The following is a 16,137-nucleotide window of genomic DNA, read 5'->3' as shown; positions in this document are numbered from 1 at the left end:
GAGGTAACTTCTGTTGCAGCACAATAATGCATTCCTCCATGAGCGCAACGGTCTCTAAGGCATCGAGCTTCACCTTCCGAGAGAGAATACCTTTCATAAACTTCGCATAGCTAGGCATTTGTTCAAGAGCTTCAGTAAAAGGTATGTTGATATGAAGTTTCTTGAACACCTCTAGAAACTTAGCAAACTGCTTATCCAACTTTTGCTTTTGTAGCCTCTTAGGAAAATGAGGTGGAGGATAGACCTGTTTCTCCCCTGTATTACCCTCAAGAGTAGTGTGTTCCACAGTCTTCTTCCTTGGTTTCACTTCTGCTTCCTTCTGCACATCTTCTTTAGCCACATCTTTAGCTTCTGAAACTTGAGATTTTTCGGGGTGTGCAACCTTCCCATACCTCAATGTAATTGCATTGACCTGCTCTTTTACTTCCTTCTTGCCTGGAACTTCTGTGTCACTAGGGAGTGTACCAGGTTGTCGATTTAGAAAGGCATTGGCAATTTTCCCAATTTGATTTTCCAAGGTCTTGATAGAAACCGCTTGGCTCTTGCACATGAGCCTCAACTCCACCAATTCAGATTTTTCATTAGATTGTTGCAGTTGGAGTTGCTGTCTTGGTGCATATTGTGGTTGCTGAAAACCAGGAGGGTTGTATTGCTTTTATGCATACTGCTAATAAGGCTGTTGCACCGCACTCTGAGTGTTGCTCCAGCTAAAGTTAGGATGATTGCGGTTGTTGGGATGATAGGTGGCTAGAACTAGTTGTTGCGACCTCTAAAAGTTGCTCACAAAGTGAGCCGATTCACTAGAAATAGCACATTGCTCCGTCTCATGTGCACTAGCACAAAGCTCACAGATACTAAGTTGAGCCATAATTAATTCCATAATTGGCCAAAGAATCCACCTTCATCGTCAAAGCCTTAAGCTGAGCAACTGTAGCAGTAGCTGCATCTACCTCCAGAATTCCTGCTACCTTGCCTTGAGTTAGTCTCTGAGAAGGATTCTGGTATTCATTAGCAGCCATCAGTTCAATCAAATCATAAGTTTCATCATAGCTCTTAGCCCATAAGGCTCCACCTGATGTTACATCAAGCATGGGTCTAGAAGTTGCACCCAAACCATTATAAAAGCAGTTTATAATCATCCAGTCAGGAATCCCATGATGAGGACACTTTCTAAGAATCTTCTTATAACGATCCTAAGCTTTACATTAAGACTCTCCTGATTGCTGTGAAAATTGAGCAAGAGCATTCCTGATTGCAGCTGTCTTTGCCATAGGGAAGAATTTAGTTAGAAACTTTTGAGCAAGATCTTCCCATTTGGTGATAGAGCCTGGTGGTAGAGAATACAACCAACACTTAGCTTTATCCCTTAGAGAGAATGGGAAAAGCCTTAGCTTTATAGCATCTTCAGACACGTTGTTGAATTTGAAGGTGTCGCAGATCTCAATGAAATCTCTAATATGCATGTTGGGATCTTCCGTTGGAGAACCCCCAAACTGAACTGAGTTCTGCACCATCTGAATCATGCTAGCCTTGATTTCAAAAGTGTTAGCCGCGATGGCTGGTCTGACAATGCTAGACTGAATATCATTGATCTTCGGTTGAGAGTAATCCATCAAAGCCTTCAGATTCACTTCTGGTTCTCCAATTGCAACAAGAGCTTCTTCTTCAACTCTCTCTTCTTCTACAAGAACTTCTTCCTCCGCTTTATCCAGTGTTCTCTTTCGAGATCGAGAACTCGTTAGCATAAACGCTCTCTATAGTACCTGAAAAAGCAACAAGCAAATAAGTAAAATATACGAGTCAATGAACTTTAACGACCACTGATGTCAAGCATATAAACTAAAAGTTAACACCGAGTCCCCGACACCGGTGCCAAAAACTTGTTAGGATGAAAACACGTGCTAATTTTACACGCAAGTATACGCGTTCGCAAGTAATATATAATTCTTTCTAGTTCGTTCCCACATAGACTGGTTTAGGTTAACTTCAATTATGAAGTTATGCAACAATGGTATGGTTATTATTCAATGCTAAGATGATAACAAGTTGAGATTGTTTATAACTAAGATTAACTAAAATATTATAATAAATAACATTAACTAAGAGAATTGAGGTTGCATTCCTTATATGAGACAAACATGGGATTCTAACTTCATTACTACTTCATTCAAAGTCATTGTTCTTAACCTTAGCATGCAATGGTGATGACAACTAATCAGATAACACGAAACTAGTAAACGCCAACTTTCGTTATGCGAATACCCTAATACCAGACATTCAAAAAAGAGATAGAGCTGAATAGACACCAATTATATTAAGACCTTATATGTCTATAGAATTTGATAACATAATGGTTTAATGCACAAGTTATCTATTGTGATTACATAGGGAAAGTAAGATGGTTAAAATTACCTACGAATCATGCATAACAAATACATGAACCTATGCTAGCATGGCAAGTTCTAAACCCCTATAGTTACTTTTGCTTCAAAAGAGATTAACACGCTATCTTATAAGTTCGCGACGCTCATAAGACGAATAAGCACAACCAATACTAGGATATCATACAATCACCACACACTAAGATATCGAAACAAATTAACTATTGCAATCCATAAGTAAATCCGTTAGAACCCCACGATAACGATTAATTCATAACCGAACTCATCATCACCATGGGTTCCGATGAAAGCATGGTATAATAACTTAAGTCTTTATAAACTGAATAAAATCACAAAGTATGTAATCAAGAGTAATAGGTTCAACAAAACAAGAAAACAAGCATCCAAGATTACAACTCAATTAAAGAACCACAAGTAAAAACAAGATTTTCTTCTCCTTCGTTGTATTTGTGCTCCTAGGTCTTCTCGCCGTCTTTTCCTTAGTCTCCCTTATGAAAAACGTCTTTAGATAGTCTTTATATAACAATCCATTCAGAATAGAAGTCCAGAAAATCCATCTTCTCATCAATTCAGGATTCCAGAAATTCGACTCGGCGCGGGCGCGCGCTATCCCCGCGCGGGCGCGCTGTAACTCTGCCAACCGGTGTGGACGCGCGCTAACACAACGTGGGTGCGCTGTAACTCTGCCAACCGGCGTGGGCGCGCTGACCTTTTGGAAAATCTGAGTTTTTCTTCTTCTCTTGCTTGCAGCTGCTGGTTTCTTATGCAATTTGACCGAGGCTCCATTCTTAACACTCTTCAAGCATAAAATCATGTAAGATCCAATCATGCTTTCGATTATGCCCTGAAATGCAAACCACTACAAAAACACATCAAATACATAAATAATTTGAGTACAAAACACCAATTCGATCCTTTATAGAGCATTCTAAGTGGATATAAATGCCACTTAACATGAAGCTCTACCTTGATCTTCCAAACGTGACCGATATTCCGCTACCTGGTTTTTAATACCTTTCAAGTCTTTGATTTCCAACTCAAATTCCTGAAGTAAGAGAATCCATCGAATCAATTGTGGTTTTGAATCTTTCTTCGAGACCAAATATTTAATAGCTGCATGATCAATGTAAACCGTCACTTTTGTCCCAAGCAAGTAAGATTTGAATTTATCGAACCTGTAAACAACTGTTAAAAGCTCCATCTCCATAGTAGTGTAATTCAGCTGAGCATCATTAAGGGTTTTACTAGTGTAGTAAGCTACATGGAAAATATTCTTCTTTCTCTGACCGAGAACAGCTCCAACTGCAAAGTCACTAGCATCACACATCATCTCAAAAGGCTCACCCCAATCAGGTGCAGTAATAACAGGTGCTGTAGTCAACTTCTTTTTTAAAATCTTGAAAGCAGCTAAACATTCTTCATCAAATTTGAAGGAAACATCCTTCTCCAACAAATTGCACACGGGTTTAGAAATTTTCGAGAAGTCTTTAATGAATCGCCGATAAAAACCGGCATGACCAAGAAAACTACGGATTTCTTTAACTGAGATTGGTGGAGGAAGATTTTCAATAGTCTCCACCTTTTCCCTATCCACTTCCAGCCCCTTTCTAGATGCCTTGTGCCCAAGAATAATACCTTGTTGCACCATGAAGTGACATTTTCCCCAGTTAAACACCAGATTGGTCTCAACGCACCTTTTCAGCACCAAACCCAGATTATGCAAGCACTCATCATACGAAGATCCAAAAACGAAAAAATCATCCATGAACACCTCCATATTTGTACCAATCATGTCAGAGAATATGGCCATTATGCATCTCTGAAAGCTTTCAGGTGCACCACAGAGCTCGAAAGAAACTCGGCGAAAAGCGAAAGTGCCAAAAGGATAAGTAAAAGTAGTCTTCTCCTGATCTTCTGGGGCAATAAAAAACTGATTATAACCCGATTACCCATCCAGAAGGAAAAATACTCATGACCATTCAACCTATCAAGCATTTGATCGATGAATGGAATTGGAAAATGATCTTTTCTGGTGGATTTATTCAACTTCCGATAATCCATGCATACTCTCCACCCTGTGACTGTTCAAGTAGGGATGAGCTCATTCTTCTCATTAGCTATAACTGTAATGCCTCATTTCTTAGGCACACATTGCACCGGGCTCACCCATGAACTTTCTGAAATAGGATAATTGATCTCCGCATCCAGCCATTTAAGAATTTATTTCTTCACCACCTCTTTCATGATAAGATCGAGTCTTCTCTGATGTTCAACGGTAGGTTTACTTCCTTCCTCAAGCAGAATTTTATGCATACAATAAGAAGGGTTGATTCCCTTGATCTCCGCTATAGTCCATCCGATGGCTGATTTAAGCTCTCTCAGAATTCACAAAAGCTTGTCTTCATCACTACCTGACAGGTTAGACACAATAATAGCAGGTAATGTAGATACATCACCTAAAAAATGCATACCGCAATTGATCCGGCAGCGGTTTGAGATCAAGTGTGGGAGCTTATTCAGTAGATGGTTTAGGACGTTCCTGAGAATTTTTTAGCTCTGCTATTCCAAGAGACTCGAATGACATATCCAACTTCCTCTTCCACGGAGATGCATTCAACAGCTGAAGTTGCTCTGCTCCTTCATCGTCTTCAATCTCATATTCCCCTGTTAAGGCTTTCTCTAAGGTATATGACCTTAGCAATTGCTCCATCTCCGAATCCACTACCGAGTCGACCAATTCTACTTTATAGAATTCCTCTTCATCTATTGGGAATTTCATTGCATTGGACATATTAAAAGTGACATCCTGATCTTGAACCCTCACTGCAAGCTCTCATTTTTGCACATCGATCAAAGTTCAGCCTGTAGCTAAGAATGGTCTTCCCAAGATAATAGGAATCTTCTTATCCTCCTCAAAGTCTAGAATGACTGTAACACCCCCAAATACGGGGTCGGGGATCCGGGTTATCACGAGTTCCATTTCCCTTAATAACACTTAATCTTAATAAACAACCAACTACTGCGTACTGTGACCGCACAATATACACACACAAACACCACAAGTTATAGTCTCAGAAATGAATACCAGAAAAATAGTACATGTCATTTTATTCCACAATTGTAAGTCATTACACCTCGAAAGAGTTTCTGAATAAATTTACATATTCTTTGCCATTATTATAATTCATAAATATACATAAGTCTGGTACATCAAAAGTTAAAATCCTAGCCTATTGGTAGTTCCTACCTCAGCTACAGCGGCATCAACGCCTATAGGAAACTGCGGAACGTTTCCTATCCGCTCGCGAATTGGGAGCTTGGTCCCGTTTATTTTGTCTAGCTGTTGTTGTGTGATGAAAGAAGAAAGCAAGGGTGAGTAACAAGCCCACCAAAATAATATGTATAGTAATTAACAATATATGAGCATTCTCATAGTACTCATGAAAGTCTTGGTCAAGCAAACATGAACCAAGTTTGATATCTTAACGCGACGAAGTCGCAAAATATTCAATATATATATATATACTTTTCAAAATCTTTGAAATCCTCTGTCATGCATAATATACACAGAGTTCTAGTTTTTAACTGTATAAAAATATCGTTGTAAGGTGATCTCATATATCTAACCTTGTCTCAATATTTTTCAGAAAATCTTTGTCATGCATAAGATAATCATTTACTAGATATAAGTTGAAAAGATGAAGTTACAAGATACTCCAATATACTTATATATTTTCCGAATACTTCTTGAACTACCACCGTTCAAGGTATAATCAGTTTCAAAGTTCATCATATATCGATGAACTTACAAGGTAAGACTTGTATATAACTCTTTTTTGCAAATACTCTTGAGGGCTTTTATCCGCTCAAGGAAAATTAAATCCTTGGTCATTAACAAAATATGAAGTGACGAGATACTTCAATTTATGGAAACATCATTTTAGAAACTCGACCCTGCCAACACTCAACAGTCGCCCAACCGTAGCTTTTCTATCGAAGTGCTCTGGGTAGTGTTATAGAAATATCCAAACTGGATGATGAACTCATTACGGGAGTTTGCTGCGCCAGGAAGACCACTCACGATGATCAGTCGCAGTAGTGCAACCCCACAATTTTCTACATGTAGAGGTGAACAGTCGGATTTACTTGTCGACTGAACGCTAGACTCCTAAGGAATGGACCGTCTTAGAGGACCTTTCGGGCCATTTGGGCCAATAAGTACGGCTGGGCCGGCACCACTCGACCACTTATGCCACTCCTAGTTCAGGTGAAATCCATGACTTCGAAACGTAAAGCTCGTCTCCCCTTTCCCCAAGTAGGAACTTGTTGATACAACTCCACCAAGAAGTCGCATCTAGTTGGAAAGAAAACTTACCGATATTTCCCAGGTGATGCCTGTTAATGGACTAATTATTCCAAGAATTTTACTTCCCGAGTGTTGGGTAAGTAATCAGAAACTCTTTTATCAAAATAGCAACCTTGTTGCGAATATAAAAATACATCACGGAGCCGGATCCTTCAGATTTTTGAGCGAGTATTGAAATCCCCTTTGAAAGGAAGATCTTAAATTTGAAAACGAGTTTTGGGATCCGCTCTAACTTTCAAAAATAGTTTTGATAAAGTTTGAAAATAATCTCTGAAAATATTTAAAGTAAAAATGATTTGATAGTATCAATCATTTCCCGAATACTTGGCGAATATTGAAACATTATTCTTTAAGAAAATAAAGAATATTATTTAATAAAATAAGCGGAGTCATAAATACTCGAATGAATATTCAACTAATATAATTTATATAAAAAATAGAATAAGTTTTATAAGTAGAAACTCTATTCAAATAATTAAAATAGTCTTTGATCGTAATAATAATCTTAAATGAATATTCGAAACAATAATATTCACTTATAATATAAAACTATCGAATGAATATTATTTGATTAATAGTTTTAAAAACTATATATATATATATATATATATATAATATACTCGGGAATATCGACTCCCGGTTTAGAAAAATGTTCAACCGTGGGTCCCCTATGCTAAGGGTATACGCAAGTACTGCTTATCTCTAGCATAGGTATTATGCAGTTTATAATCAGTTGAATCGACAAAGAAATATCAAGATTCTGAAACAGGCATGCATATATATATATATATCATATCAATATGCTTCAATATATCGCAAGACTTGCTAGTAACAATCATGCATTTATCTCAAGATAATGCATACATATATTTATATCACAACAACAGTATAACGGGTAGAAAACTTGCCTGAGTGTTCCGGGGTAGGCTTAAGCTTAGAGTGGGTCCAGTAACCTATGAAAAATAACATAATCCGTAATTAGACCATGGTCGCTTAAGAAACTAGTCAAAACTCACTCACACCCTAACGATCGCTTACGGTCACTTATACGCTTAACGATTTACGTTAATCTTTCGCGTACCTTCAGCTCCACCAATTTTAATAAATTAGCCGTTATGAATTTTAAGGCGACGCTTTCGCGAGAACTTTACTAACTGCCTTATCCACCTTACATAATTGTTTCATATTCCAATTAGTCTTTTAAGGGTCTTAAACAGTCTCAAAATAAAGTGAGGGATAAAGGTTCGTTCGGAAAATGCCGTAACTTAAAATGATTGTTTCTCCTAAACCGTAAATCAGATCTAAGCGAACCATATACCAAAACGAATCTTACGACATGATCTAGCTAAAAATGGCAAGGTTACAGTTTGGTCAGTGAGATTTCTGCTACGAATACTAAGCACAATAGTCTATATGTAAACGGGCGTTACTACGGTTATGTTTATGCGATTTCCAATTTTTACCAATCCAATCAATTCATATAAACTACGATCCATTCAAAACTTCAAGATACAACCCTAGGCTACTGATCTTAGCAAAAATAAGATCAAGATCCTCAATCCAATTCAATATTATACCATCTCCATAATCAACTAATCTACTTAACAATCAAAATTCAATTCAAGCTTAATCATTCAAACAACTACTCAACCATCCAAACCATCCCAAAATTCAAGCAAACAAACTTAGTACTTAAAGGTCCAGAAGTTTTATACCTTGATTGGTTAGGGTAAAGTTTTTAGGAAGCCTTAAAACCTTGATAAATCCTTATACAAGCTTGGATCTCACAAACAATCAAGAAAACACAAAGTTAGATTTTGAAGTTTCTAAAAGTCCGATTGAAAGAACTGTAAAAATGAGGGTCTTAATTTGCTTATTTGAATGATACTTGTGAACAAGAGTTGTAGGCCATCTCAATACCTTTTCAAAGAGATATAGAACATAATATTTGAGTGAGTATTGAAGGAGATATGGTGGTTTGAAGTTGATGCTCTGGTTTTGGCCGAGAGCCTCATGAAGAGATGAAGAAATGAAGAAATGAAAAAAAATGAAAATGCTTCTTTGATTGCCTTGGTATTTGTGTGGTGGTTATGTTATCCTAGTTAACATTGACCAATGTTTAACCAAGGTTAAAATGTATGGCCACAAATCATCCTTGTAAAAATATCTACTAATCATGCTTATGTCATCTTGCACATGTCATTATCTAGCCACTTGTTCTCTTCTTGTGGTGTGATGATGTCACTATGTTTCTAGTTCCTTGCTTCTTCTACAAGCTTGACTCTGGGTCGCGTATCCGTTTTATGGTTCACTTAACTTTTGTTCTCGTTATCCGTTTGAGGGATCATATCCGGGATCTCATTACTTGAGCTTCCCTAAACCTTTCCTAATATTTTATATTCCTTTAATGATCCTCTCCTAAAATCCTTGAATTTAAATCCTTATAATAATGTTACCTTATACTTAAATCTTTCGGTATCTGGTGGATTTTCGGGAAAAAATCAAAGTATCCGGATCCGAATTCTGATGACCTTTACATACACTCATTTACTTTATGAAATACTAATACAATCTCAGAATTTCCATAACAGTGCTCCTATATAGTGTGGTCTAATAATTTTACTCAATCAGCAAAATCATCAAAAGTTACTATTCATCAGAGTTTCAAATATTTCCAAAAATTGGGGTTATTACAATGATAAAATCAGCAGGGAAGATGAGTTTATCCACTTTAACCAAGACATCTTCCACTATACCTCTCGGATAAGTGATGGACCGATCAGCCAAATGTAAGGAAATGTTTGCAGGTTTTGGATCAGGCAGCCCAAGTTACATGAAGACAGATAATGGCATCAGATTGATACTAGCTCCCAAGTCGCACAAGCACATGTCGAAAGATAACTTGCCAATAGTGCATAGTATCGTGAAGCTTCCCGAATCTTTAAGTTTTTGAGGCAATTTCTGTTGCAGCACTGTACTGCACTCTTCCGTTAGAGCAATGGTTTCTAACTATTCAAGTTTCAACTTCTGAGAAAGAATACCTTTCATGAACTTTGCATAGCTCGGCATCTGTTCTAGAGCTTTCGTAAAAGGTATGTTAATGTGCAATTTCTTAAAAACCTAAAGAAACTTGGCAAACTGCTTGTCGATCTTCTGCTTCTGAAGTCTTTTTGGATATGGAGGAGGCGAATAGACCTGTTTGTTGCCTGTATTCTGCTCAGGAGTAGCTTGTTCAGCAGAATTTTTGTTCGTCGCTTTTCCATCCTTCTGATAAGCTTTATCAAGACTTTCATTTTCTGGTTCAGGGGAGAGCGCAGGCGCGCTGAGAGGTAGCACATGCGCGCTAACCTTCTGCCCGTGCACTTCTTCGTTTTGCTCAGCTACTGATTTTTGATGGTTAACGACTTTTCCAGATCTCAAAGTGATTGCTTTCAACTGTTCTTTAACTCCCCTCTTGCCTGGGTTAGCCTCTGTATCACTAGGAAGAGTTTCTTGTGGTCTATTCAGCAACGCATTAGCAATTTGTCCTATGTGATTCTTCAAAGTTTTGATTAAAACCGCTTGGCTTTTACACATTAGCCTTTACCCTTGCTTTCACAGGCCTTTGAAGTTGATTCCACAGCTTCCATCTTCACTTCCTTTTCCTTTTCCAGATCAGCAACTAGTGCAATGGATCCTCCTTTCTTCTTTCCTCTCTCCATTCTTTCATCCTGCTCTATTTCAAGCTCATAGGTCTTCAGAATGCAATACAGTCTCTCCAAAGTAAACTCCTTATAATCTTGTGAGTTTCTCAATGAGACTGTCATTGGTTTCCATTCCTTTGGAAGAGATCTGAGAAATTTCAGATTGGAGTCTTTAGTCTGATAGACTCTTCCATGCAATTTAAGAGCATTTAGTAGCTTTTAGAATCTACTAAAAATGTCAGTGAGTGACTCACTTTCTTCATTGTGAAAATGCTCATATTGCTGAATCAGGAGCTGCATTTTATTTTCTCTTACTTGCTCAGTACCATCACAGATTATCTGTATTGTGTCCCAAACTTTCTTGGCAGTCTTGCAGTTTATAATATTATCAAACATGTCTGCATCAACACCATTGAACAGAATGTTCATGGCCTTTTTATCTTTCCTGACTTGTTCAATATCAGGATCAGACCATTCATGCCTTGGCTTTGGAACAGATGGTTCATTTCCTGTTGCAGCTCTCATTGGAACATGAGGGTCTCTTTCTATGCAGTCCACATAAGCCTCATCTTAAGAAAGCATATGAAGATGCATCTTTACCTTCCAATGATGGTAATTATCTTTATCAAGAAAAGGAATCTTGACTCCAACATCTTTCTTGTTCATCTTGCTGAATTGTTTTGATCTTTAAACACTTTGTAGATTAAGAGCTTGCTCTGATACCAATTGTTAGTCCCTTAACAATATAACAAGAATTACAGAAGGGGGGTTGAATGGAATTCTTGAACCTTTTTCTTGAAATAAAAATGTTCAACTCGATTATGGATATATTTGTTTTGATTAGCACAATGCGGAATGTAAACTTGAATGAATCATAACATAAGTAATTAAAAATAAGAGTCTTTAAAAACTTTCTGGTGGATTTAAACAATTCCACCAGAGATATATATAATATATCGAGAGGACTCTGTGTGCAGAAATGCTCACAGCTGCTTACAAAATAGAACTGCTGAGAATACAGGAAATGCTAAAGATTGTGCTTACAAAGATTTCTCTGTTTTTATGTTTCTCAGCTATCTCAGTTATTTTTCTATTTGCTACTCTCTTGGTTTATATATTACCAAGATTACAAAGTCAAAAGAACTGAACAAATATAAAATCTAACAGTCTTGATCTTTGCTGCTTTTCATCCTCTATTACCCAGTTAATGGGCTTCCACAGTGTGTTTGTATCCAACTCGACGGCTGTGTGTCAGCTTTCACTGTTCAACTGATGTTTGAATCTTGATATGATCCTCCGTCGACTTTCAGATCATCCGTCGATGACTTAATTGATCATCCGTCGACTGCTATGTTAAACATCCATTGATAGTCATTTGATCATCCGTCGAAGCTTTGTTAATCATCCGTCGGTAGCTATTTTGGCACTTGACTTCATTTCACTTATACAGAATTACAAGACATTGCTTATGTACAGTTAATCAACCTATTCTGCATATCTAGTTAAAGTCAACATGACTTATATGCTACTACAGATTCTATACAAAGGTGCATACATCACTGTACTACAAACTTATTATTACATAAGCTACTCACTCGATGGATAATAAGTTAATCATCCGTCGGGACTATAATGAGTTAACCGTCGAGACTAAAACTCTTATCCGTCGAGTGCTACATTATTTCACTAAGTAAAATCTACTTAGACATTTTGTTTAAGTGATCATCAAGTACACAACATATTCACAACAATGGGATTCCAACTTCATTAAATACTTCATTCAGAGTTTATGCCTTTAATCATAGTATGTGACATTTATGATAACTAATCAGACAACACGAAATTAGTACACGCTATCTTTCAATATACCTATACCCTACCACTCAGCATCCACAAATTAGATAGAAGCTGGAAGATACCAATTATGTTTAGGCCCTATATGTCTATAAGATTTGAAAATATAACGGTTTAAGAGCAAGTTATCCATTGAGATCACATAGGGCAGCGTAAGATGGTTGAAATTACACTACGAATCATGCATGTTAAAACATCCATAAACCTATGCTAGCATGGCAAGTTCTAAACCCATATATCCACTTTCACATACAATAGAGATTAACAAATATACTCAAATGTTAGCTACGCATCCAAGAAGATTAAGCACAACCATACGAGGAAATCAATAATTCATCACACACTGAAAACTTTAAGGCAATCAACTACTAAACTCCATAAATGAATCCGTTAGAATCCCATGATAATGATGATTTCATAATCGAACGGCTCGTCATCATGGGTTCCAATGAAAACATTATAGTAAAAAGGTTCTGAATACTACAAGAGAATATTAAAGTATTAAGATTTAGAAACAAATCCGAAACGAGCATGCAAAGTATCTATAACGACTCGTGTATTTTTGAATTATTTAATATGTAATTATGGAAGTATTAATTAAATAAAATATATGTATTGGTTTTGACCGCTATGTGTTATTTGATTATTATATATGTGTGATTTATGGTGTTCCGGGTTGTCCGCGTGATTAATTATGGGGTCGTATTAAATCGTTTTCACTTTCAAAAGTGGACTTAGTGCAAATTCATTTGCATAAATATTTAGAATGCCTCTAAAATTATTTTTATGATTTTATAATTACAATAATTATTTTTAGGATTTTATAAAATTGAGAAATTAATATTTTATTAATTATTTATCTTTAAATGATTTTCTGATTGTTTTTATTTGAAAAATCCATATTTAATTCTAGAATTCTTCAAAAATTATGAAATTCATATTTATTTAAGTTTGGAATATTTCGAGAATTTTAAAATTATTTTGGAAATTTTCGGGATTTATTTCACCCGTGCGTTGATTCTTTTAATTGATAAAAGCGGGTATAAATTGCATTTCAGAAATTGTTTTAAAATTTCGGAATTTATGTTTTTATAAACTTCGGGATATTTCTAACATTTTAAGACTGTTTCCGTGATTTTCTGAATTTATTTTAAGTACAGCTCGGTTCGTTAATTATAAAATGCAGGTATAAGTCGCGTTTTAAAATTTATCTAAAAATTATGAAATTCATGTTTTATTAATTTGGGGATATTTATATAATTTTAAAACTATTTTGACATTTTTCCGAGTTTATTTTTCTGCAACTTGGTTCGTTAAAATTACGAATATGGGTCGAAAAATCCGGCATACAGGACACATGTTTGCTTACCAGAAGTATGTATTGCTATGTTAGTGTACGTGGCAGTAGAAGAATAAAAACAAAATATATCTTGATCAAAACCCACCCCTCCTTATCTCCTCTTTCCCTGTTATCTGTTTCCCCCCTCCCCGTTTCAATCGCCACCGTTTTCCTTTTTCATTTCGGCGACTCCTCCGCTGTTCCTACGGTTCCGATTATCTGCTCTGTTCCGGCCGCCTGGTCTTGGTTCAGTCAGGGTAATTATTTCCACTTGCTTGGTTTGTATATACAAACACATATGTGTGTATATATTCAGTTCTGTGCGGTTGTTGTGCTATCACCTGGATTCTCTACCTTTTCGGTTGATTTTGCAGCCGTCCCTGTGTTTCCTTTTTCATCTGTCCGCGCGTGTATTGTTATTCTGAATCCTGGGGTTTGTTCGAGTTATTTCTGAAAATTGAATGAATTGTTGATGAGTTTATCCGAATTATTCTATGAAAATTCGAGTAAATTCTTATGATTCTTCGAATTATTTGATTATCGGACTGAAATAAATTATTTGCGATCATAAATTTTATATATATTGGCGAAATTCGTAGGACACCCGTAATAAATGGGCACCACCGAATTTTACCGCCGTCGGCGATGAGCCTCGGTGAGCCGACGGTGGACTGTGATGTTTATTCTGAGTCCTAAGATTTTTAAACTATTAATTTAGTTCGTAACGTTATTTTCAAAAAGGATATATATTTATTGGGTATGTATAGATTATATCGAGATTGTGACTGGGATTTATGAAATTTGACTGAGATTGTTGTTGAGTGATTTGGATTATAAATGGTGGTTGTTGAATTAACTGTCTGATTGATTAGTTGTTGTGGACGTCGATTGTATTTGACGGGTAGTCCGATAAATGAAGGAGACGATGCCCGATTTCCGAGAAATTGAACTACGTAAATACGGGAACGTATCCGAGGATTATCGGGACGTCGAGTGACTATATATATGTGTGTGTTTTATACGAAATTTGATTGTACGATGTGGTGAACTGTTTTGCTAAAAGTAATAACCCTAATTTTGTAAAATGACGAGTATATACATGTTTTTTTCGAAAATGAACACCGAACCGATTTTTGAGAACGTGAACCCTAATTATTGCGTGTGTTGTTATGATGCGAATAATTACGAGTCGGGATTTGATATCATATGGATAGATTGTTAGCGAGGATATGTCAAGCATACCTAGACGTCTAACATAGGGTATTTCGACCCTGTAGGTTATAGTCGGAAACCTGAAAGTGGTCGATGGACTAAAGATGACCTAGTAGTCAGTCGGCGAGCTCAGTAGAGTTTTAACAAAAAAACTTGAGTATTGAAGTCGAATCCAATGTGATCTAGTGGTTGGACGTTAAAGCCTGAGCGGCAGAGTCGGCTCAGAGTTGATCAATAATAGTTGTAAAGCCCTGTAAGGCAAGTACTTCTAAACCCTTTTCGAAATGCAATGCAAATATTTTTAAATCCTCTCGTGACATATTGTTAAGTATTCAATATAGTTCTGCTTTATATTAAAAGTACCTTGAATCATACAACCTTGAACCCGAATCACATCATTTGATCTTTGAGCCATAAGCCTTATTCTTTGTAAACCATCCTTTGTTGATTTTCAAATACCAAACCACCCAAATATGATACTGCTCCCCAAATGCATAACTACTAAACACCAAACACTGGAACAAAATTGTTTGAAAACACAGAAACTTTTATACTCAAACCATTCTTTATAACATCAGAGAGCTATACCTTGAAAAATTATTAATTGTCTAATACTTGATCCTTTACGGACTGAAAACCGTTTCTTGTACATTACCTGATATACCCTTATGATATCCATGAGTTTTCTTACATTTTCATTCAAGTGTTTAATCATCATTGATTATGATCTTGTTATATCGATTTATGTTATTTATCATATTGAACTGCTTTAAAATTGGATAGTTTTTTTTATGTATGGACCAGATTCGTGGTCAGACCATATCAATGGTCAAGTTAGGCCAATGTGTGCCTTGGATCCAGAAGTTAGAGCAGTGTTGTGTGCTTTGCTCGGGGTTATACATGACTGATCAGCAGCCTAACCTTGGTTTTAAAAACTTAAAATGAATATCCAATTCTAATGATTATTTAGCAATAAACTTGATTCTTCTGAATCATCTCGTTAGATCATTGATTAACCTCAATTATTGTCATTGTGACTTGCTGAGCTAGTTAGCTCACTCTTGCGAATCTTTTTATGTATTCTACAGCTAAGAAGGATATGGTTGATAGCGAAGTTTCCCAGTTCAATGTACGAGCTAGGATTCCAGATTGAGTTGGATTAAGCTAGCAGGAGCTTATTGCGGTAGTGAGATAGAAAGATTGTAAGAATAATTTTATTATCAGTTGTAAGTTAAATTAGTTGGGATTTGGTACGTTGTAATAAAAGTTAAAGTTGTGGCT

General features: G+C 36.4%; 1 non-coding gene across 1 annotated transcript; it reads left to right on the top strand.

Annotated features, from left to right (window-relative positions):
- The first annotated feature begins 1,149 nt into the window (after positions 1-1,149).
- LOC141709425 (small nucleolar RNA R71) lies at positions 1,150-1,256 on the top strand. The gene has a single exon (XR_012570002.1). It is a non-coding gene; the product is annotated as a small nucleolar RNA R71 (small nucleolar RNA).
- Positions 1,257-16,137: the final 14,881 nt, after the last annotated feature.

This window comes from Apium graveolens, chromosome 2, assembly GCF_009905375.1.
Source record: "Apium graveolens cultivar Ventura chromosome 2, ASM990537v1, whole genome shotgun sequence".
Lineage (NCBI taxonomy): Eukaryota > Viridiplantae > Streptophyta > Magnoliopsida > Apiales > Apiaceae > Apium > Apium graveolens.
The sequence above is the reverse complement of the archived record's forward strand: the minus strand, read 5'-3'. Positions and strand labels throughout refer to the sequence as shown.